This window comes from Pleurodeles waltl, chromosome 8 (assembly GCF_031143425.1).
Source record: "Pleurodeles waltl isolate 20211129_DDA chromosome 8, aPleWal1.hap1.20221129, whole genome shotgun sequence".
Lineage (NCBI taxonomy): Eukaryota > Metazoa > Chordata > Amphibia > Caudata > Salamandridae > Pleurodeles > Pleurodeles waltl.
Window position 1 is genome coordinate 205,964,985 of NC_090447.1, and position 25,026 is coordinate 205,990,010.

Consider the following 25,026-nt stretch of genomic DNA (forward strand, 5'->3'; position numbering starts at 1 on the left):
AAGCTTAATTTACAACAACCTGCTAAACAGATATTCAACATTCACAAAAAAGCATGCTTTCTGGGTAAAGATCTAGATTTCAGCCAAATTTGGTATAATTCCCTTCAGCCACTTTGGTTGTAGCTGTGTCACATTTGTCTTTGGAAAACTAAATGGGAAAACATGTTTTGGGATGCCCATTTTTCTCACCTCCGCTTGACGGATCACTCCAAAACATTCAAGGAAGGAGTTGAGGTGGATGAACATTTTTTTAAAGTTACATGAAGATGCTTTTTCTTTGGAAACCTGGTCCTAACTCCTCAGACATAAATTTGTTAGCAGCTTTTTTAGCAGGGGAGTAATATTGTTAGATTACTGCTTTATACACTACAATTTCAATTACAATTGAAATATATGAATGGAGCCTAGTGTTCAGAAATGGATATCTATTTCACTCTCTAAGCTCTATTACGTTTGAACTTTGAGTCTCGCAGCATGGTTAAAGTAGGATCAGATCATTTTAACTGCTTTTAAATAGGGTTTGGGATATCAAATACTGAAAAATGTTAATCATAGTGCCCATTATTCTCATAAGCAGATATTTCCAGATCTCATTTGTCATTTAAATATTCACAATTGCAGAAATTAACAGAGCACATTTTTAAAGTTGATTTTCATCTTAATTTTTAACAGCAAATGTTTCACCTTAAGCAACAGATGAACATACTTATGCACATAATATACCATTTTGTGACAGTTCTACTAATTTTGTGACTATTTCTGTTTCCTTCACATAAGAAACTATTGATCTAACTACAGACCAGATTTACTAAGCATTTTTATGGTTGCAAACACTCCAACTCCGCATTTCCAAGTGTGAACATGCTTTTTTTAGATAAACGAATCCAATATTAATATTTAAAAAAGATTTCCTGTCTTCTGAATTGGGATTGTGAATGGATAATCTTGAAGGAGTGTTGTACTCATCCCTTCCAAATACCAAATCAGTATACTATGAATCAATGTTTTCAACCAAAATCTTGTCACAAAATATTGAAAATATGCCAAGACCTCAAAGGAGGTAGTTACCCATTCCCATTTGAGATTTTAAAAAAATATGTTTCTTAGGGAGTAGGCAGTGGCCTGCATTTTTTATTTATTTAAATACAATCACAGACATAGGGCCTCATTACGAGGTTTAAGACCGCGAGACTCGCAGTGGCGGTGAGGACCACTGCTGCTGTGGCGGTCCCACCGCCAGATTAAGACCCTGGCAGTCAGACCACCATGGTTCTGACATCTGCATAGGCATCAGTGATCCCGATGGGTTGAGGGCAGGTGGAGGTCATAATTCACCAAGACAGCGCTGCATGCAGCATTGCCCTGCAGAGTACGACCTCGTTTTCCTCCAGCCTTTTAAAGGCAGTTTCACCGCCATTAAAAGGCTGGTGGAGAAGAGGTGCAGGGGGCCATGTAGGACCCCTGCACTGCCCATGCACTTGGCAAGGGCAGTAAGGGGGCCCCTGCCCAACACCATAACAATGTTAGCAGACCGTGAACATTGCAAAGGTGCTGGTGCACCCTGCCGCAGCAGCATTCCTGCTGGCTTGATTACGAGCTGCTGTCTGTTTTCTGCTTGGCTGATGGGCGTAAACCTTGGTTTCTGCCCGTCAGCCTAGTGGGATACACCTAATCGATCCTGTGGGGTGGTCGCCACTATGGTGGCAGCCACCCTGTCGGGAGTTTGGTGGACGGGCTATCTCATCCGCCAAGCTCAAAATGAGGCCCATAAATTCTGCTGACTCCAGCAGGTCACCATCCTGTGACAGCCTTCAATCACAGTGAGTCACAATTTGCAGCATACCTCATTAGTATCTATGAACTAGATTGGAATGTTACCCACTCTATGCCAGAATTTTATGAACCCTTCTGATTAGTATGTATATCGGTTCGTGAAAATCTTTACTGGTCGTTAAAATACCTATTGCTATTGCCATGTAGGTTCTCATTATCCTAACGAGGCTACTGGATTCAGGCGGCAAAGTCACCTGCATTGTCGGGTACTAAGTACAATTTCACACCATGTGATGCCTGTGGGCTAATCCGGGTTTTCCGGCTAACTAGCAGTCTGGCATTCTCTATCGCTAAAGAAGACCTCATTCATGCCATTGAAGCATTTGTATGAGAAGGGAAGCTCTCACTCCTCATGTATTTATCTATCTCTCAGCCTTTCATATCTGCCTGCTGGAATGTTTCAAGCAGGATGTAAATTGAAGTGTTAAAATAGGCTGATTTATAACCCTGTATAACAGCCATTCAGCAGAAAGTATTTCAGCCACAGTAAAAGGCAACTTTTTGAATTACTCGATGTTACGCATGACATAAGTAAATTCCTTCTTGCACATTATTTGTTGTTGTTGCGTTAAATTAAATGTTGAAAATATGTCCCTTGTGCCAATGTGTTGCCAGGGAATGCGACCTTTCTTCAATGTTTGTAGTGTCCAACCTAACTGCATAATGGACCTAAGCTGACTCTGTCCGAGATGTAAAGAAGATACGTCACTCTGTACTATGTCTATTGCTGAAGATACAATGTCATTTAAAGTGTATATCCGGTCAGACAAGGTGTTAATACTATTGTCTCCAACGGCTAATGTTTTCTGTAAATTTTCCTGATCAATTTGCCTTAACCGGGCAGCCGCTTCTTGTTGAGAAAGTTTCCAAATGTCATTATACACTGCATGTAAGTAGCGCTTTCTGTATTGTCTACTGGGGCGTAACAGGAAATCCTGTAAATCTGTTTTGTTAAACAAGAAACTGAGGTGTTCTTTAACAGCATCTAGTGAGGAACTTTTCAATCATTGCTGTCATAGTTTCCCTACACTGTATGTTGTCACTATATCTGAGCGTTCTGAGGACACATTGCAAGGGTTTGATCTAGTTGTTCTAAAACTGGAAATTAGAATAAGTGCATGGCACCCATTGGTGTATACAGGCCACAATAACCACCCACCAGAATGTGAAAGTGATGTGTTAAAATTTCTGTTCTGGACCCATTCATCGAGCTGATCTTCAGAAGCATTTATATACTTTTGCCATTTATAAAATTTTGCAGGGGTGGGAATGTTGGGTGCATTCAATTCCTTAGTCTTAGCCAAGCCTAAACATCTTGTTCGTTGTACAGTTGTATTTAAAAATATCATTTGAACACGTATCAGGCAGGCTCTAAATAAAGCTTCCTTTCCCGATATTTAACATTTTTTTGTTCCCCACACACTTTTCAACTTTAACCAATATTCATAGCCTTCAATAGCTAACTGGTAAACAAATGAATCAGAGAAAATTAATTCTGTATCCGTCAATAAAACATGATGACTTTCCATCACTGGCAATATAAAATAATATGACTCAGCGTTTTCAACATTGTACTCAGAGAAATATGCAAATTTTTCAATATATGTTTTGGAACTACCCAGTGCTGGAGTTGGATAGTGTTCCAATCAACTTCTGGAAAAGTGACGCAGGAATGAAATGTTCCTGTTCTATAGGCTGGATGAGCATCAACAACAAATGTGACTTGACCCCCCCTGGGCCATTAGGCCATTTGCCAATAAGTGTGCACTAATCACCTGAATTGTGGGGTACTAAGTACAATTCCACAACATGTGACGCCTGTCGGCCTAATTTGGTTTTTCAGGCTACCTGGCAGTGCTTCATCTCTGTCCAAGAACAGGGATGATTGAGGCAACCAGGCGCATGCAAGGAAACACTCCTCAGGGGAATCGTGGTCTATCAGATCTCATCCCTTTCTCTCAGTTACATTAGCCTCACACAGGCGAAGACAAACAGAGGCAGAATGTAATTCAATAAGGATTTATTGAAGTAACTGCATCTTCGATAAAATGACATGTATTGCAATAACTAGGATGATAAAAGACAATAGAAGCAGAGTTGTGACAGGGAGAGTGAAACACAAAAACAGTCCAACCATACTGTCACTAGGAGTGATATATATAAAGAGACACCGTCCCCATGCAAAGACATTCAGTAATCAGCATGCAATCATGGTCATCTGGCTGGAATCTCTCTCTAACGTGTATGGGACAAAGGAGCGTTTTTATCATAAAACAGTTGATATTCTAAGAAAAGGTCCCCATGTAGGATATGTGTGTTTCTGTGAATGTTGGCGAAACAGCATACCACTTTTACCAGCAACCACTTTGGAGATGTGGTTGGAGCAGTACCACTGGCCTGCTCTGCCTCCCGTAGCACCACCCGTAAGTAGAGCCCTCGTTCCTCTGAACTCCTGACCTCTGTCAGGAGTTCGAGGCCATCCTCCACCCGCAGGCTTCTGCCTGTGCCTCATCCCTGGTGTCTAGTGGTGACCTCTGCTTTCCTACTAGGCTGCCCTCTGCCTCTCTCCCCCTTTTTCTGCTTCAGTCTCTGTGTGCTTTCTCTTCCATGTTTGTCCCTTTTGTACACTCTTTCCTTGTATTTCTCTCCCCTCACTCCACTCTCTCTCTCTCACTCTCACTCCTCTCTCTCTCCCCCCCACTGGTGCTGCCCTTGCAGCCCCACCCCCTCCTCTCTCTCATGCTGCATTCCCCTTTTTTTGCACCGTTTTTCACCCCCTGCTCCCGCCTCCCAGCTGTCATCTCCTCACCCCTCCCTACATAATAGTGGATGCTGTGCAGCCGTGCCGCTGACACGCCAGAGGTACGACAAAGGCAAGCCTGTCTGCGCCTGTCCGTGCCTGGAGCGTGCCCAGCACCGGAACACCTGGTTCTCGCCCCCCCCACCGTCGCAACACTCGACTCGCTATGATGCCACCACCCTCCATGAGCTCAACCCTGATCGCTCATCCACCTGCCATCAAGCTAACCCACAGCTCACCCATGGACCCTTCTCCTGCCGGAACTGCACCTTCACCAGCCTCCACGCCAGCGACCCACCAGCCAAGACAGGATGCAACCACCTCAGATGCATCCTACTCAACACTCGCTCTGTCCACAAACATGCAGTCAAACTCTGGAATCTACTTGACTCAGCCTCCCCAGACATTGCCTTCCTGACCAACACCTGGATGAACACCTCCTCAGTGCTTGATATCGCCACAGCCATCCCGGACAGCTACAAGATCACCCGCAGGGATGCACCAACGGACCAGGAGGAGGCATCACCATCGTCCACAGGAAAACCCTCAGAATTACGACCAGCATCGAAGACACCCTCAGCACCGCCAAACACCTGCACTTCCAGATCCACACCGATCCAAACACCACCCTCAGCTGGACCCTCATTTACAGACGCCTTGGTCCCCAACAGCAGTTCAGCGACTCTATCTCTGACATCATCAGCACACACGTCCTCGCATCCACAGACTACATACTCCTCGGGGACCTGAACTTCCACCTCGAGAACACAAACGACAATAACTCCACCACCCTGTTCGACAACCTCGCCAAACTCAGCCTCAAGCAGCTCATCACGACACCCACCACTCCGCAGGACACATGCTCGAAACCATTTTCTTCACAAGCAAACACGTCTCCCTCAGCCGCACTACCGAACTCCACTCGACTGACCACCGCTGTATCCACTTCTCCTTCAAGAAACCCATAACACACCATCACCTGCAATGGATTCCCACCACAGATGGAACAAGGTCACCAAAGACAAGCTGATCACCACCCTCTCCCGGAAAGCACCTATCGACACCGCTGACAACAACACAGCAGCCTGCAACCTCAGACAGTGGATCGACGACTGTGCCAACACTCTTACCCCTATCAAGAAACCCTCTAACAGACACACTGACTGAAAGGCCTTCTAGTTCACCACCAACATCCAAGAATCCAAGCAAACATGCAGAAGACTTGAGAAAAAGTGGTGCCAAGAACAGACAATGGACAAGCACACAACCCTCAAGAACGCCATCTGCCGACACCACCAACACATCTGAACCGTAAAAGGAACCGCCTTCAAAGAACGCATCGGCAACAACGCACACAGCTACAAGGAGCTTTTCAACATCGTGAAGGAACTCTACAACCCCGGCTCCAACTTCAACGACATCCCGCCATCACAAGACCTCTGCGACTCCCTAGCCACCTTCTTCTACTGCAAGATCACAGACATCCATGACAACTTCAGTACCCAGACCCCCGTCAATCACTAACACCACAGACTCACAGCCCACCAGCCTCCTGCTCTCCTGGACCCACGTCAATGACGACAACACCATCAAAACCATGAACACCATCCACTCAGGCCCACCATCCGACTCCTGCCCTCACCACATCTTCCAAAGCAAACTCCGTCATCTCACCACAACTCCGGAAGATCGTCAACAGTTCCTTTGGGACCGCCTCATTCCCGGAGAGCTGGAAACATGCAGAGATCAATGCCATCCTCAAGAATCCCAAGGCGGATCCAGAGGACCTCAAGAACTTCTGGCCCATCTCCCTGCTCCCCTTCCCAGCAAAATTGTCAACAACCAACTAACCTGTTTCCTCGAGGAGAACAACACTCTGGACCCATCCCAATCTGGATTCCACAGCAACCCCAGCACTGAAACCACCCTCATCCCTGCCACCGATCTTAGGATCATACTTGACAATGGCGAAACCACGGCCCTCATCCTGCTGGACATCTCAGCTGAGTTCAACACCGTCTGCAACCACACCCTATGCACATGCCTCAATGATGCAGGGATCCACGACAGAGCCCTGGACTCGATCACCTCCTTCCTCAGTGTTAGAACTCAGAGAGTCTGTCTCCCTCCATTCTGCTCTGGAGCCACCAAAATCATCTGCGGCATACCCCAGGCATCGTCCCTCAGCCCGACCCTCTTTAACATCTACATGGCGCCACTCGCAAACATCGCCCGATCTCACAACCTCAACATCATCTCATACGCTGATGACACCCAGCTGATCCTCTTCCTCACCAAGGGCCCTGCCACTGCCAAAACCAACCTCCACAAAGGAAGGAAGGCCATTGCCGAATGGATGAAGAACAGCTGCCTGAAACTGAATTCTGACAAAAGTGAGGTCCTCATCCTCGGCTCCTCCGTCTCTGCATGGGATGACTCCTGGTGGCCTGCCACACTGTGAACCGCACCTACACCCACCGACCACGCACAAACCTGGGATTCATTCTGGACTCATCGCTATCAATGACCCATGAAGTCAACAACGTCTCTTCCTCCTGCTTCAACACCTTCGGCATGCTTTGGAAGATCTACAAATGGATCCCCACAGAAACCAGAAGGACGGTCACCCAAGCCCTCGTAAGGAGAAAACTGGACTACGGCAATTCCCTCTAAGCAGGAACCACAGCAAAAGACTGCAACACATACAGAACACCTCTGCATGCCTCATCCTTGACATCACCCCCCCACAGCCACATCACAGCTACTTGAGAGACCTGCACTGGCTCCCTGACCCGACAGCTTAGCTCCTCTGACCTTGCCCTCACCTCCGTCCAACGCATCCACAGAACAACTGCTGGCAGCAGATCGTTCTCCCATCTCGCCGCCAAGATATGGAACACTCTTCCCACCTACCTACGACAGACACAGGACCTACTTACCTTTAAGAGACACCTCATGACCTGGCTGTTCGATCAGTTGCAGCCCCCCCTCATCAGCACCTTGAGACCTTCACGGGTGAGTAGTTTGCTTTACAAATGCTTTGATTGATTGATTGATTGATTGAGCAACCCTATCAGACAACAGCCTTGAGGAAAGCACAATATGAAATGCTAAGAACCTGATACTTTCCTAGGCAAAGGAATAAATAGAGAAAATAAAACAATACCACAAATGTCGCTGATGCTAGAAAAATAAAGCGATGCTGAATAAAATGCAACTTGGCTATAGTGCACAATGGCAGACCTAGTTTGCTTAAATAACGTGTCTAAAATATGTCTAAAATAGCTATACAACACTATATGCATCAGTATTTTGAAACCATTTATTCCTACATCTGTCCCTAATTTACATTAATGTTGTTTTTAGCTAACTAAACATAAATAACATTAAAATCGTGATATAAATAAATAAAAATAAATGTGTATGGCTGGCGGATTTTTCAATGCCATCTAATTCAGTCTGTTTTAACTATCATGGATATAACTAAATGCATTTATAACTAAATTGCCTCACATCTGAAACCATTTTAGAGAACCAATTACAGAGATTGTCACAATTTTAAATCAATGTGCTAATGCACATGTAGCCTTTTCATCAATGTATCCAGTCTGGAAGGATTTCGCTCTAATAAGGAACCTTTTATAACTTGTGCAAGATGATAATATAGGGGGAACGCAGCCAGCTTTTAAATGTTTTCAGAAAGTGTGTTTACATATTTAACTTGCGAGCTAATGTTTGTCTGTCAAAAATGCCAGTTTGCTGAACCCCGCAGAATGCTTTAGTTGTATCCTTAAATGATCTGTACTTTTGACAAGCCAGCTTGTCTCCGTGGAAAAACAGAACCTGCGATGCCAGAAACAACTAACTTGTCTTGTTTTGACCTTCATAATGCTGCCTCTCGTTAGATTGGACACAGTAGCGCCTCAATTATGTGGCTACCCCTGTATACCAACCAAAGCAAATTGGATTTTAGGCAAAAAATATTTTTTGAAAAAGTGTGCTCTCAGTACATTTTTATATGAAATGTACCGTAGATATAGAGCTCAATAAGTTCATATTGGGAACATTTCCCTATTAAAGTAGCAGCATCGAGGTGATAGGCAACAAAATTGTATATTTTTATGTAGGATTAAGGGGGTTATTACAACTTTGGAGGAGGTGTTAATCCGTCCCAAAAGTGACGGTAAAGTGACGGATATACCACCAGCCGTATTACGAGTCCATTATATCCTATGGAACTCGTAATACGGCTGGTGGTATATCCGTCACTTTACCGTCACTTTTGGGACAGATTAACACCTCCTCCAAAGTTGTAATAACCCCCTAAATGTTAAATATAGGCTTGACATTAAATACAACAGTAAAATGTGTCCAGTGTTGCAAATAGAAAAGCATTACTCAACCATACTATAAAGGGAAGATGTGTGACATCACAATAAGGGGCGGAGTAGTGAGAGGCGAAGTTATGAGGAGCAAAGCCTGACAATCAACTATAGATTTACATTAAAAAAAATTCTGACCCCTAAAATAATTGACTCTAAAGATAAAACCAGGAGTGAAAAGGGTACTGAGTGGGGCTTCCTCCACCTGGCACAACATCTGGAATCATAAGCCCCAATCAATTATGCACTCTTACAAGCTTTTGTTTCAATTTTAGGCAGTGATAAGTGCTCCTTGTAAACACAAATGGTCTGAGTGTCAGCAATTGGACTTTATACTAAAGTATATCATAACGCTTTGCTTTACCTTGTGTAGGTAAAGAAAGCCCTACCCAAATGTGATATGTTGGGTCAAATGAGGCACCTCATGAAGATTCCAAGAGAAACAATGATTGGTTCAGTGTCCCAGACTGCTCATCATCGGAATGCTCCTAATACAGGGGTAGACAGTGCAACGCAAATCTGAAGGTGGGTAGGATGGGTGGTTGTCAAAACTTCAATGTATGGCATAGTTTCAGGAAGGAGATGACAGAAATGGTTAATGTTAGTCCAGATGTATTATGTATGGGTATACCTGGATTACTCAGAGTCACATTTTACAAATGTGTGGAAGGAGGCCTGTTTGATTATACTAAGGCACCAAGCACACACTCAATGGGAAGCCTTTACATTCTCACCTTCGCTACCCTTAGAGTCAAGTGCAGAATGTGTACTAGGCCCATTTTGCAGAGACATAGTTGTAGGGATCCCAGAACAAAAATGACTAATTTATGACCGCAACATTAAAAAAAAAAACATAATGGGTTCACAATTGGGACTCTTGTTGCTGAAATAACAAAAGTTTATAGTTACCCAATTCAATGATACTTAGGCCCATATTTATACTTTTTGACGCAAAACTGCGCTAACGCAGTTTTGCGTCAAAAAAATTAGCGCCGGCTAATGCCATTCTGAAGCGCCATGCGGGCGCCGTATTTAATCAATGACGTTAGCCGGCGTTAGCCGCCGGCGCTGCCTGGTGTGCGTGGAAAAAAACGACGTACACCAGGCAGCGCCGGCGTAGGGGAAAATGGAGTTTGGGCGTGAAAACATGGGGCAAGTCAGGCTGAGGCAAATTTTTCGCCTCAACCCGATTTGCGTCATTTTTTTTCACTCCCAACCCCCATTGAAATGACTCCTGTCTTAGCAAAGACAGGAGTCATGCCCCCTTGCCCAATGGCCATGCCCAGGGGACTTATGTCCCCTGGGCATGGTCATTGGGCATAGTGGCATGTAGGGGGGCACAAATCAGGCCCCCCTATGCCACAAAAAAAAAAAAAAATTACTTACCTGAACTTACCTTAAGTTCCCTGGGATGGGTCCCTCCAGCCTTGGGTGTCCTCCTGGGGTGGGCAAGGGTGACAGGGGGTGTCCCTGGGGGCATGGGAGGGCACCTCTGGGCTCCTTCAGAGCCCACAGGTCCCTTAACGGCTGCCTTTTGCAGGCGTTAAAAAACGGCGCAAAAGCGGCCGTACGTCATTTTTTTTGACCCGCCCACTCCCGGGTGTGAATTTTGCCCGGGAGTATAAATACGACGCACAGGCCTCGGAGTCAATTTTTTAGACGTGAACGCCTCCCTTGCATCTAATTAACGCAAAGTAGGTGTCCACGCTAAAAAATGACGCAAACTCCATGGACTTTGGCACTAGATGCGTCTAACGCCAAAGTATAAATATGGAGTTAGTTTTGCGTCGGAATTGCGTAAAAAAAAAAGACGCAATTCTGGCGCAAACGGAGTATAAATATGCCCCTTATTTTTTAAACTTTAGAAGGATGAAAGTCTGAGTGGTCCCATCAAGATTGGGTCTGCCCTGTGCTCCCTTAAACGTGGTCTAATAAGTATCATTTATCATAAATGGTACAGAAGAATTGTTCTCTAAAGGTACCATTATTGAGCCAATCTCTAAACACGCATTTGCAAAGCCATTAGAGCTCATCTTTCAATGTCTTTAGCCAACCTTTTAGCGTTGTCAATGCTTGTTCCAAGTATTAAGGGGAAAATGCTTGTGGCCGATGCATTTCACCATCCCAAGCCCCTCCCAAATGCCTTCCACCAGATATGATGTGATATGAAAAGAAAAGGAGTGTGAAAGCGCATTTCAAACAAAGGAGCAGTCAAAAGCAAATTCCATGTGCCAGATCTTTCCAAAAAAGTAAAAAATTAAATGGGATGGGGGGTGCCAGAGGAATGGAGGAGCGGACTGAGCAACTTAATTCCCCTGAATGGCTTAGGAGCAGCGATGGAGTTCGAATTAAGAATGTACAAAGATGTGCCGTACAGGAAGGGGAGGGAGAAGTAGTAAATGAGCTGGGGAAGAATAACACACAGAGCCTGGGTGGGAGCAATGTGAAGGCAAAACAGCACACAGGGAGAGAGCAAAAAACATGCGTGCTACCATCGAATGACAAATCAAAAAGAAAAAAGGAATTCTCTGAATGTAAGCACTGGAAGGATATATATCATTCAGTCAAAAGGATAGTAGAGAAGCTAGGCTTCAGAGTAGGGATAAACAGTCATAATCAAGAGGACACAAAGCCCACTCTAAGTGTCGGTTTTTAACACAATAGGCATTTGAACAACAGGGAAATAAAAGCTGTCTGGAGGTGGGACCTACAAACACAATAAATATGTGCCCAGTTATTACAGGCTGGGTACATGGTAAAATGCAGAAGGCAGTTGTTTTGCCAGAAACCTGCTGTCTGCTTGCTGCTTTTTAGGGCGGTCACAAGTAAAGAAAATACTTCTAAAGCCTGATTTAATGGAAAAGCATAATGTTTTTTGCCTACTTTGTGGTCTACCGTGCTGCATTCGATTAGGTAGACCAGTACTTGGCTGTTGACAAAACATATATATGTCTTGGGTATGAAGGGGGTCACTAGTAACTCATTTTATACAACTCAAAATTGGTACCTGGCATAGGTGAATATATCTATCAATTACCAGACGTTTGTAAATACAAATGCACACAGAATATTCTGTCAGTAATACAGGAATATAAAAGTCAGCTATGTCACTTACATGTTTGGCTAAGGAAAATGCAAACAAGATTTTAATACAAATTGGCAAGTATAGGCTGACACATCACTTCATTTATCTGAGTCTTTAAAAGCAGCAGCTAAAGAAATATGGGATACACAGGGCAGCTGGACTTGAAGAAGGTATGTTATGTGTCATGTTATCTGTATATTGGCAATATGTTTTGAGGGTGATTACACTATTTGTGCAATCAAACCATTTCCTGACTGTTTATTTTCACATACAAGGCACTGTTTCTGCCAAAAACAAAAAACAGGAGAAGATTATTTATTGCTCTCCTGGCTGTGCTCACACTACTCTGACCAATGTTGGTGTTCAGAGAGCTTTTGTTCCATTAGTATCTAATTACACCCCCACACTTAGTTTCATAAAAGGGCTTCTACCCATCATATATTTCTGTACTTATGGTATCTTCTTACACTTTATTTCCTTGCTTGGTAATCAAAGTAACACATGTAGGTACAATCAATATATATAGAACTATAGATAGGTTACAGTAAATTACAGGGATGTTTTGTACCAAGGGGCTCTGAGTGACATCAACTAGACAGTGAGAGTGGTCCTTGAATTGTCTATGATGTCTCTTACAACACCAAGGTGAAAAACATCCATGGAATTCAATTGTTACCCATATATCATTCTATATTATTTATGGCCTCTGTGCCAGCACCTCAACTAGAAACATAAAAAAACTACAACCTATCAAGAATGCCAAAGCCAAACTCATTCTGGCCCTACCTCACCGAGAACACATCTCCCAACACCTGAGGACCCTCCAGTGGCTACTGGTCGAGAAGCGAATCCCCTTCGAGCTACTCACCCACACGTACAAGGCCATACACAACGCAGGACACGCCTACCTGAACCACCCCATCTCCTTTCACATCCCCTTAAGATCCCTCCGCTCTGCTTAGATGGCCCTGGCCACATCCCTTGCATCCACAAAACCAGCCCGTAGGATAATCCTTCACCTACAATGCAGGAAAGAGCTGGAACAACCTCCCTCTGCACCTCAGACGAAGCCCGTCGCTCACCATCTTCAGGAAGAACCTAAAGACGGCTCTTCGGATGAAGCTCCTCTCCTCCCCCCAGCACCTTGAAACCCTCACGGGCGAGTAGCTGCACTATACAAAATTGATTGATTGATTAATTGACTGATGGCCTCTAAGATCATCTGCCCCCACTTTCATCTGCTGCCCAATGGCAGAGCGGTAATGGGAGAGACATATATAACCTGACCTTTGTTATGTATCCCTGACTCTAAGGTAAAAATAAATAAATAAAATAAAACTGCACCTGCCATCCTTGATCAAACCCCACCATGTTCTTTGCCTTCCTCCATCCTAGTGAAGCCAGCTGTGCTTCCTCCTTTCACTCAGATCCCTGCAGCCTGGACTGCAAGGCCTTTGTCACATAGTAACATTTGGAAAGAAGCTTTGTCATCAAGGTTTGCATCATCATAGCACTGAATTATCAGATTTAGAAACTGAAATGAACAATAGAGGAACTCTATGAGAGCCAACATGACAAACATAGAAAAATGTCAACAAATGTGAAATGTGACATGAGGTTACAACCTATAGGTGGTATGTGAGTCATACATATAATCCATACTTCTACATTGTAATTATATTGAAAAGGAACATCATGTGATTGCCATTGAGGTCTCAGCATCAAGGGTGAGGTTTGCTTCAGTACTGTGTTTCCCAAAACTAGAAAGAACAAGGAATTTGTTTGTGGATTCCCTGATCTGAAGTAGTATGTTTGATGAGTATTACCTAAACATTTGTTAAGGAACTCTCCATCCTCAGTGAATTTGCATAAACATTGAGGACTTTGATGGGGTCATCAATACTAACTGCAATATCCCCAGCTCAAGGGAAGCAAACATACCACAGACTAGTTAGAGAGTGTCTTACTTATAGAAAGGACCATGTCGTGTCTAAAAAGGTTGATATTCTGTGTGCACCTGTCAGGTCTTTCCAAATAAAGGCCTCATACAGCATTCCAAACATTGTCTTAAATAACTTTATTACATTCCCGCTTAGGCACATTATTTTAAAACTGGATTACTAATATAATTGTGCACAAAGTAAAGTTATGGTGATCTTGCTAGGTTGTGCAAAAACGTACAACTTACAACTCACAATCACAAACTCAACCAACAATCCCTCATTTCTGAATATCCAGTCAGGGAAATTACAGTTACACCATCCAGATTCACAATAATGACATTCTTCTCCTCATTTGAATTCTCACTCTCAATCAGGTAAATGTCCTCTTCTTTAATTTTGGTATGGATGGAATTCACACTTAAATCAGAAATCCATAAAACTGAAGTAAGAAATATAAAAATCATGGACTATGACACTTTACAAATTATATATCTGATCTTCTACCCATGGTCAAAACATAATTATAGGCAGTATTGAGAAACTTGCCCCACTCATGTATCAGATTGCTTCTCAGATGACCTATAAAAAGAACGGAAATATCTCAGAGCTGGAAGTATAGATTATACCAAAATAATAACCAATTGCCACTATGAAAGCCTATCAGCCTCAAGAACTGATACAGAGTAACTGCTAGATAAACAACACCAAAAAGTAGACCTTAAAAGCTCATTAAACTAATAAAACAAGTTGAAACCCAGCACCTAACTCAAGGAACCCATCGCCCTACCCAAGGATTCCCCTTGAGGAGAAAAATTGGCAAGATGCCATACTGTCTTTACTGAAAAGTAAAACAAGACCCGAAATATCATAGATTGAACTGTGCGCAAGTATGCATGTATATGGTGTTTGTATAGCAAGAATCAAGCCAAAAAGCAGTGAAGCACTTCACCAAGTAAAACCCAAAGACTCATTGATGTGTGGTGGGTGGGGATAGCTGGGTACTGAGAGTAATGGACTGTTAATGTATTGTTCTATAGTGTATTTTAAAGAGATGTTTCTCCAGATGCTTCCTAAATTGAATTCAGGTTGTAACATTGCTGATGGACATAGTCATGTTGTTCCAGATGTTTTATAAGTTGTTGGGCAATCCGTGTTTCCCATATTATTTACTTTTTAGCATTTCTTCATCTCTGATATTATGGTGCCTTGGTTTGGAGGTTACAGAGAGGCACAAGAGAAGCTTGTTAGCCAAATAGACAGAGGTGCAGTTTGTCATGGCTTTTGTAGATGCAGATGTTACAGGCCAGCAAGGGGACCACAGCAGTAGGGGAAATGGGTTTAGGCTCCCAAACACACAATAAGTAGCCCTCCACTTTTGTTTACAGATCTGGAAATCTCAGAGTCCTCCATAGAACCATCCAGTTTCGACATAGACATCTGCCTAAATCAGTCTTCTAGTGCCTGTGTCAGGACGGGCTAAACTCAGATTATCATTTCCTTCCAGGAACCAGAAGAATTCTCAAAGATCATAAAGACTAACTCTTCTCATGACAAAATCCAAAGCTAACCCGGCTAACCGCATCTACCTTTGCCTACACTTTCAGCTCTTTTCATACTGGAATGGTTTCAGCATAAACCTATTAAAATCATTTTGCTTCTCAGTTGGAAAAGCACAGTTCAGAATAAAATGAGTTTGGCTATTGCCTCTCAGGTTTTAGGTGACGGATTGGTAAATACTCATTGCAGGTCGTAGATGTGGTGCTCAACATCCTAAAGCGGACACAAGAGTTTTTATTCTCCTCATCCTCGCAAAGTCACTCACTATAATGGTTCACTGCAGTGCTCCTAAGCATTTTAACGACTCGGATGAGCAGTGGTGGCCATGATAGTAGCAGGCTCAAGGTTTCTCTGCACATATACAAAAATATAGTAAAATATCCGGCTTCACATCCAACCCAGTCTCTTTAACGGACGTGGTCCCAGCAGTCTCAACCATCTTACAGTTACAAGATGATTAAAACGCCCATCTCAAACAGAAATACAATAGTTCTTGTATAACGTCTTCAGTACCATTAGTTATATCACCTTTAACATGAAAATACAACAATAGTCCACCCCTCCACTGGGAGAAAATAATGTCGTTAAATAAATACACACTCTCCATAATGTAACATTATATACGGTCCCTCACTCAATATTCTTTATGATTTCTAATGATTTTGTTTGAGGTATGTATGTCAGAACGGCTTAAAGTTTGCACTTCTTATACACTATCTGAAATTCCTTGAAGCTATTAGCAAAAGATTATGCTATATTGAGTATTTAATGTCCTGAGGTGTATTATTTGTACATGCCACAGGAACACTGGATTTCATGAAAAGTTCAAATATAGATGACACAATAATGCTGGTATTAATAGAAAGGAAATGCACAAGAGTATTAACGAGTTGTAAAAAGATATAATAATTTATTGATGTATATATAACAAATATATAGAAATAAATGGTATTTTATAAATAAGATGTTGTTGCTATGTAACAGTTTCCGTACCGTAATGTCTAAGGACATACATAAACTGAAGGGGACCTATTGAAATCGAACTCCTTTTTCATTCATGAGCACTGGGTATTCATTTGTATGTAATAATCTGGTTTGCATTAAGTTGCCATTGAAACCATTCTTATAGGATTTTTCTTACTTATGACATAGTGATGAAGTGATAACTCTGCACTCACTACGTTGCCATGGCTACATTATGTTTTAGTCTCATATAACGATATTACATCACTGTATTTGTACGTAATTAATTTAATTAATCCCACATGGTGATATTGAATCACCAATTAGGATTTACTTCTGCTTTGACAGCAAATTCCATCAGTAAAAGATATGAACATCGACCCCTTTTGCAGATGCACATTTGATGACTGAGATCTTCTGCAATCTTCTGTGCACGGTATGGTATTTTGTTTTCGCTCCATTTAGCATAAATACGCGATTGCAATACGTGTATTTGCGACTTAAGTGAGAGGAGCTGTAAAATATACAAAGTGAAGCTCCCAGATGCCTTAATTACATTTTGAATATTCAGAAATATCCATCGCCTGATTCCCAAAGGTCTTGCAGAAAAAGAATAACCAATGCCGAACGTGAACTCCATTTACTTTGAGGCATATTTGACCCTCTCACTAATTCACATGCATGATGAAATGAATCATGCATAATGTACAGATAATGGACGTCATTCATATACGTTTGTGAGTATCTAGGTCCGTGTGAATGTTTGCGATTCTGATTCACAGAATCAGATTTTGCAACAGTGACAACAACAAATATGTCCAAACACATGGAGGCATACTTAAGAATAGTAGTACTGCACACAGCGCCACTTTTCCTGGGCCCTTAGTGCCCCTAATGCCACCATGTGTGCACCGTCTTTAAAATACGGCACACCATGGCGTTAGTTAGGGGACTAATATCAGAATTTTTTACTCAAGTCTAGCGCGTTGCAGGATTAGCATAAAAAATTCTGAGGCTAACCATGCAAAGCACCCCTAGGCTCATTGTAAGCAATAAAAGCACTCTCTGAGCAGGCGTTAAAAGTGCCGAAAAAAATGACACAAGGAAATCTCTTAGATTTCCTTGCTCCATTTTTTTTACCCCTGGTGAAGGCATAATGTAGTGCAGAGGATTACAAAGTGGCACAATGCATGCATTGCACCACTTTGTAAATATGGTACAGCGTTTTTTGTCTTCTAATGCTACATTAGCAACAAAAACTGATGCTAACATGGTGTTGGAATGTCACTAGGGACTCTTAAATATAGCCCATAGTTTCAGTTGTACTAAATTCTTGACACCAAATAACAATGGGGTAACCCTATATTCTTCAGACCTTGAGTATTGTGCAGTACATTAAAAAATGGTCCTGTTGAACTAAGACTTCTGCCAAATGAAAAAAGTCTGTGATTGCACACATGCTCACAAAACAAACTTAGACATGGAAATAAATCCAAAATTATCTAGTTCTAAACAAAGCAATTATTGAGGAAACACCATATATTTATCCTAATTGAATGCCAATAAATAATTTAATAGGACCATAAGGTGCTCCATAAGTGTTAAGTGCAAAAATGCTAGTGCACCGCAATGAAAATTGACTATGCATACACCTAAAATCACCTACATGTGTTTGGATTTATTTCTATATCTATATTTATTTTGTGAGCATTTGTGCAATTACAGACTTTTCTCATTTGGCGGTAGTCTTAATCCATGAGGACCATATGCTTTATGTACTTTGCTAAATTCTTGGGCAGGTTCAGCAACATCAGCGTCCTCAAGCGTAGTGTAGGTTTGCCATTTCAAGGGAATTGCATGCCCACAATGCTGCAACTTTGTTGGTCTTCGAAATGCACCTAAAAAAAGTCACACCCCATTTGCTCAGTTATTGTTTGAAAATGCTGGAATTAGTGTACAAATTTGACTTCAATTACATCCACACAGCACCAAGGCCCAGATTTATGAGATATGTGGCATAGGGCAGCACAACAAGTCACCTTCTTGCCCTGCGTCAGAGGTGAAGGGCTGAAATGCACTGTATTTATCCAAAACGGCACATTCCTGTCCTTTTCCGTTGTGCTGTAAACTTTTGGATGCCTAGCACCAATGTGGTTTACTGCTACGGAATGCATGAAAACCTGTGATTTTTCCTTGACATTCCAATATAATCATGGGACCTTTTGGAATTTGTGATTTTAGAATAACCAGAATGTTGAAAAACGTTGTCAATCATATAAGAAACATTTGATTCAGAGGTTTCTGACTTTTTCTGGGCACACTTTGGAATCAGTCTTTCTTGTTACGTATTATGTTACGCATGCATGGTCTATGTCTACATATAAGATGATTCACCAAATCCAAATATATTCATAGGTAGCATATTTCACTGACAGGACACTTTTTGATATGCAGAACCTATACAACAGTGCATCTCAAGTCCTTGCGTGAGCCTTTCCCCCTTAAGAATGCAAAGCCGTTTTTTGGCTACTTGAGGTAGTATGTGCATAGGTCTCCCTACCTTTTTTCCACATAAGGTATCCATGCCAAATTTGTGTACCTTTTTTCCGACATCTGGGAGATTCCAAGTATACCCAGAGTTTGATGACTGCCCTGGAGGGGACAGAAAAAATAGCCAAAATATAGCTACATTTTGTGTTTTTTGGTAAAAATAGGAAAAAATGTGCTCTGCAAAATAACGTCTATTTATTTTCCTAAAAATGACATCAACAAAAGATTTGATGTACTAATGTCTCCATTACCCGGGCTTTCAGGAACATACAGAGCAAACCTATTTTTACCAAAATTTGAGCATTTTTCGAAGAGGTAGCTCATCTTTCCTAATTTCTGAGTTTTTTCCTACTTCCAGTTTGTGGTCCAGAGTGATCAAGGAAAGCTATAAATTTCTGAAACGTAGATGGAATTCTGAGTTTAGCAAGCACTCATTTGTGTAAATCCCTCTTGGTTTTCTAAAGAAGCTAACCATTGAATTAAAAAAATATTAAAAATGGATAGTAAAAACAGCCGTGTGTGGCAACATTTTCACATGTAACGTCTTGTCACAATGGCTGATTTGCAAAAACAATATACCATTATGCCCGCTAAACCCTTCTGGTTGCATATATATATATATATACTTGTATATATATATATATATATATATATATAGGGTCTGTAGGTGTTCCAAGACCCGGAGGTACCAAACTCAACAACTGAACTGCACCTTACAATGGTTTTCCATTGTGTACCGGGTATAGAGCAGTTCATGTGGTAAAATATAAAGACTAAAAAATGGGTATAAAGGAAACCTATGTAGTTTTGAAATAGACATTCGATATGGACTTTAGGACCAGTGGTTATTTGTACACCTCCAAATCGTTTGTGCCCATACTAGCATGTGATACAGAAGGTATTTTTCAACGCTTACATTTGGATCCGAGTAATGTAGAGAAATACAATGGATATTAACAAATGTTCTGCTATTCAGTATTCCCATGTGTCTCCTGATTAAAATAGTACCTCACTTATATTGGCAGAGTTAGTGCTCACGACAAGAAATGTCCCAAAACACAACATGGACACATCACCTTTTCCACTGAAAACTGACCCTTTTTTTGCATTGTGGCTACCTGTGAATTTTGGGCCCTAAGTCAGCCGGCACCTAGAGAAACCTAGAAAACCTGGTCCTTCTTGAAAACTAGACACATAGGTAATGCATGGTGGGGCGACTTGTTTCCACCAGGTTCCCTACCCAGAAGCCCTAACAAACCTCAAAGTATATAGAAGCACCCATGTTCCTCTCATTTCTGTGAGGGAAACTTTTGAAATCTGTTGAGAGCCACACATTTTTTTGCCACCCAGCCTTTCTCCAATCTTCCGATAAAAATTGTATCTCATTTGTGTGGGTAGGGCTATTGACCACCACAGAAAGGGCCCCAAAACACAACATGGACACATTACATTTTTTCCACTGACAACTGTCCCTTTTGCAATGTGTCTAGCTGTGGTTTTGTGGCCCTAGTTCAACCAGCACCCAGGAAAACCTAGCAAACCTGCATATTTCTGAAAACTAGACATCTAAGAAAATTCAGGGTGGGGTGACTTGTGTGCCTCTCACCAAGTTTTCCTACCTAGAAGCCCTTGAAAAACTCAAGCAATATGTCTGGCTGCGGATTTTGGGCTGTAGGTCATCCATTTCCTAAGGAAACCTAGCAAACCTATATATTTTCAAAACTAGATGCATAACAGAATCTAGGGTGTGATGACTTGTGTCCCTTCTACTAGGGTTTCCTACCCAGAAGCCCTGGCAAACCTCACACTTTGACTACAAATACACATTTTCCTCACATTTCTGTGTTAGGAAGTTGTGGAATCTGCAGAAACTGATCAACCTTCTATCACCTACCATTCCCTGAAGTCTGCCAATAAAAATGGTACCTCACTTGTGTGGATATGGCTAGTTCCCACGATAGGAAAGGCACCAAGATGCAACATGGACACATCACATTGTTCCACTGAAATCTGACTCTTTTTTTTTTGCAATGTGTCTAGCTGTGGATTTGGGCCCTAGGTCAGCCATCACCTAGGGAAACCTAGCAAGCCTGTACATTTTCAAAAATTTGACACCTAGGAGAATCCATGTTGGAGTGACGTGTGGTTCCCACCAGATTTCCCTTGCAAACCTCATACTCTGTCTAAAAAATAATTTTCTTCACATTTCTGTGATATAAAGGTGTATAATCTGCATGGAGCGACTAATTTCCTACCACTCCCCAAATACTCCCCATAAAAATTGTACCACACTTGTGTGGTTAGAGCTATTATCCATGACAGAAAAGCATGGCTTTCAACATGTTTTTGTCCCCACAATTCCTTGCAAACCTCAAACTTTGACTAAAAAACATATTTTGCTCACATTTCTGTGATGGAAAGTTCTGGAATCTGTGGGCAGCTACAAACTTCATTCCACCTGGCATTCCCCCAGGAGTTACCCATACAAATCATACCTCACTTGTGTGGGTAGACAAAGGGCCCGTAGAGGAACAAAATGCAAAATGGACGCAGTGCATTTTTCTATGGAAAACTGAACCTTTTTTCCAAAGTGGGTAACTTGAGATTTTGGACCCTAGCTCAGCGGGCACCTAAGGAAACCTAGCCAACCTGTACATTTTTCAAAACTAGACACCTAGAGGTATGCAGAGTGAGATGGTTTGCATGACTTTCACCAAATGTATTTACCCAGAATTCCTTGTAAATCTCAAACTTTGACTAAAAGGTTCATTTTCCTTATATTTCTGTGATGGAAAGTTCTGGAATCTGTGAGGATCCATAAACTTAATTCTACCCAGCATTTCCCCATGTCTCCCAATACAAATGTTACCTCTCTTGTGTGGATGGGCCAAGTGCCCGTGACAGGAAAGGGCCCAAAACGTATTGTGGCGATAATGATAACTAAGGTGGGTATAATAATTAGTCCTCGGATCAGGAACCATGTAAAGAAACCTATCAAACCCAGACTTTTCTGAAAGGCAGATATTAAGGGGAGTCCAGGGAGGTTTCACTTGTGTGGATTCTGCAATGTTTTGTTACCCAGAATACCCTGCAAATTTGAAACATTGAATAAAAACACTATTTTTCCTTGTGTTTCTATGATGTATACTACAGGAATATGTATGGATCCACAAACATCCTACCACCCAGCATTCTCCTACTTGTCCTGATATAGACGCTACCCCACTGGTGGCCTAGTGCCCATGACAGGAATGGCAAAAGGGTCAATGGTGGTCCCAGCACAAGGGCTACTGTTGACCATGGGGTGATACATTCCTGATGCTAGGAACAGGCACACAGGTGGGGTAGTGTTTTTATCAGAACAAGTAGGGAAACACTGGGTGAATTTTGTGGATACCTGCACATTCCTGTAGTTTATGTCACAGAAATGCAAGGAAAAATTGTTTTTTATTCAACATTTGACCTTTGCAGGGTATTCTGGGTAAGAAAGCTTTAAGGAATCCACAGAAGCCACACCTTCGTGGCTCCCCTGTTGTCTAGTTTTCAGAAATGTCTGGGTTTGGTAGGTTTTACTATATAGCTACTAAGCCCAAGACCGAAAACCCAGGTGCCCACCTTAAAAAAAAAAGTTGTTTTGAGATATACAATTTTCCTTCCTTGGCGCGGTCACTTGCACATCTACACAAGTGAGACACCAATTTTCTCAGGAGACTTAGGAAAATGCTGGGTGGTAGGAAATGTGTGACTGCCCAAAGATTCCCGGACTTTTGCTCATGGAAATGCAAGTAAAATATGTTTTATAGGCAAGGTCTGAGATTTGCAGGGGATTTTGGGTAAAAACAATTGTTGAGAGCTACACAAGTCATTCATCCCTGGACTCCCTGGTAGTATAGTTTAAAAAATGTGCAGGTTTGCCTAAGGGACAGCTCAGCGAGGGCCCAAAATCCACAGCTACCCATAATGGCAAAAAAAGAAAATTAAAACAAGGAGTTCTTAGTAAGCGCCACAGACATAAATCAGGTACTAGCTTGTTAAAGATAATCTACCACTCACACGTGTGTTTTAACACTTCCGGAAATTCTGGTTTCAAAGCATAAACACTTATCAAAGTATCTGAATATTGAACCCAAGCCTTCTGAAGGTGAGCTATAAAGTCTCTTCACAGCACCAACATTCACATGCCATTCACACACAACACATAAGACTTTCATACTGAGGGTCATGGGCCAAATCCAACTGACCAGTTCACTCTCATCAACTTACTACCACCGGACATGGGCCTATCACATTCATACACCACAGGACAGACTACGTGTGGCTACATTTTACCATCTGTCAAGAACCTGCCTCCTTCTTCCTGAACATTACAGAATGCATGCATAGTGAACCTTTACTAATGACTCCCATGACAGCCACATGAGGCTCAGGAAGACATGTCTTTCATGCACCTTTAGGGCACTCACTGTGCTAAATCCTACTTCTTTCAGTTTGTGGATGCAAGTTGGGGGTGTCCCAAGATGTCTATTTCTTGGACTGACTGAGCATATCTACCTTTGAAACAGACATGCTGATGAATTTTTGCAAAGTTCTCTAATGAGAACATCAGAAACTATGAAGACGGGTAGTTTTTGACATATAGGTTAGCCTGTGAGAACGTAGTATATGTCCTATCCATGTTATGTGCAGTGCTGTGACTGCAATGCACTTATCATACAGCAAACTAAACATCTACTAAGTTCTGACGGAAGATGCACGTGGGAAGCAGGTCAATCATTGACCCATACTTGTCATAGTAATTCAGTGTGCGCGTGGCATAAATGGTTTTGAATCCATAGGTGAAGATGAAGTTATGGCATGTGTATCTGTATAACCTTTACTATCTGCCTAAGCAATATTTCTGGGAAAGCACACCTACTGTACGTTTTTCTTACCCGCTAATGTCTCTATCTTCATCAGAGTCCTAATTAATCCTGTACAATTGCTAAGTGAGCCTATACTAATGCCTTTTGTCCCTAGTTACTTGAAGCTGAAGTAAATGTGTCTTTGATGCACCATACGTGCATTTACTGTGTTAAATCCAAATCCTTCCAGTTGTGGATGCAAGTTGGGGGTGTCCGAGAATGCCTTCCGAGGCCTATTCCACAACCTGAGCGAGCATATTTACAGTTCAAACTAAGGCAGGCAAGCTGGTGAATACTGCCTAAGGTTTCTAAAGTAAAAAGCCAAACAAATATCCTGTGGGACTCGTTAACCAACAGATATACTTTTGCTTTGAAAGTTTGAAAATTCAGTTGCTGACTTGTATACCCAATGTTATTGAAAAATGGTACAGGATACAATGTCTTGCATGATGATTTTTTTCCACATCTTATACTTAAGAAAACAATCATCATACTAGGTTTTGTGTCCCGTACCCCTTTTCAATAACATTTGTTTATGATTCAAGTTACAAATTGAGGCCCAAATTTAAGAGGACCTAGTGCCTCCTTGCCCCACACCAGCGTAATTTTTTATGACCCTAATGTGGCTCAACGAGGCCAAATTCGCTGCACCATGTTTACAAAGTGGCCCAATGCATGCGTTTGCGCCACTTTGTAACCCCTTGCTCCACATTATGTCTGCGTCAGGCATACTGTGGCAAGAGGGGCATGATTTTTCACTGCACCAATTTTAGCAGCTATTTTTAAATCCTGCACAGAGCAGGCAATAAAAGAGGGCACACCAATATCTATAATGGGCTCCTGTGTACCTTGCAGCATTACAGCCAAAAATATTGGCGCTAATCCTGCAATGTACTAGAATAGCGTAAAACATTTTGATGCTATTGTCCGTAGCCTGCGCCATGGTGCACCGTATGTTTAACATGGCGCACAAATGGTGGCATTAAGGGAACGCTGAAGGGCACAAGAAACG